The 1,261-nt window shown below is 73.1% G+C and overlaps 1 protein-coding gene and 1 non-coding gene across 2 annotated transcripts in view; one reads left to right on the forward strand and one right to left on the reverse strand.

The window, feature by feature from the left end:
* Positions 1 to 1,261, forward strand: part of H696_01458 (hypothetical protein) — a 9,431-nt gene that overhangs the window by 4,761 nt on the left and 3,409 nt on the right. The gene's annotated exons all lie outside the window — the stretch shown is intronic.
* H696_01459 lies at positions 919 to 990 on the reverse strand. Its single transcript has one exon. It is a non-coding gene; the product is annotated as a tRNA-His (tRNA).

Below are 1,261 nucleotides of genomic sequence, written 5' to 3' on the forward strand. Positions count from 1 at the left end.
CCCCCCCCCTGCCCGCCCGCCTGCCCCCATAAAGCGCGTCTCTGGCGGGCCGGCGTACTCGCGTCCGGGGACCATCCGCGCATGCCCATGGAAGCCGCCCCCGGCCGTAGCAGGGCAGCCAGACATCAGACCCGCGCCCGGGGCCGCCGCCCTGCCCTGCCCTGCCCCCCCCCCCGGCCGCGGGCGGCCGCGCCCGCGCCCCCGCGCGCGCCATTCCATTCCCCCGGGTCGCCACAGCACGGCCTACCCCACGGGTCCCTGCCAGTCTCCCCGGCACGGGGGCGCCCTGGCCAGCGGCGCAGGCCGGCGAGCGGGCGAAAGGCACGGAGCCCGGGGGAGGAAGGCGAGCGAGACGGAGAGACAGCGAGACAGGGCGCTGTGCGATACTCGATCACGCACGGCGGCGGTGCACGGGGCGGCGCGGGGCGCAGAGAAAGAGAGCAAAGAGCCCGGCGGCAGGCGCCCGTCCCGAGGGTTAGAAAAGGGGCAGGGTTCAGCTCGGCGGCCGGAATGTTGTCGGGGGCGGTCGGCCCCTCTCTGCCCCCCCCTGGGGGGGGGGGCGCGCGGCGCGGCACGGGGAGCGCGCCTACCCCGAGCCGCGCCCCTGCTCTCCCCGCCCAGGGCTGGAGGGCATTCTCCGGCACGAGCACCGGCAACACCCCGGGCTCCCCGGCCCCCACACGGGCCGCCGGAGAGAGCGGGACACAGACCGTGTATGCCACAGGAACACCGCCGCCCCCCCCCCCTCCCGGTCGCGGGCGCGCCGGCCTGAAACCCAACGCCAAGATGCGCAAAAAAAAAACCGCACTTTATATTGGCACGTTCCCCCCCCCCCGCTGGCTCTGGACGTGTGCGTATATATGTGTGTGTGTCGCGCCCCGGGCCGGCACGTCCCACGAAGCGGGGGAAAAATAAATGTGTGGATACCCAGAATCGAACTGGGGCCGAGTGGGCCACAACCACTTATACTAACCACTATACGATATCCACTTGTCAAGTGGCCACTCCACACGGCTATTTATCCCCCACCCCGACGGAAAGCCGCGCGCCGCCATTTCGCCCCGCCCGCCCGACGACTGTATCGTTGGCAGCAGATCGCGGCCCGGCTTCCCGCGCCTCATTACTTGCGCTCTTCCTGGCCCCCCCCCCCCCCCCCCCCCCCGGCGCCGGGCCGCCTGGCCGGGGGCGCGTGTGGCTGTGGCCTCGCGCGCTTCGGGCTCGTGGGGCGCCGGGGCCCCGGCTCCTCACTCGATGACCTGCA

Source organism: Fonticula alba (genome assembly GCF_000388065.1).
Source record: "Fonticula alba strain ATCC 38817 unplaced genomic scaffold supercont2.2, whole genome shotgun sequence".
In the NCBI taxonomy this organism is placed as follows: domain Eukaryota; order Rotosphaerida; family Fonticulaceae; genus Fonticula; species Fonticula alba.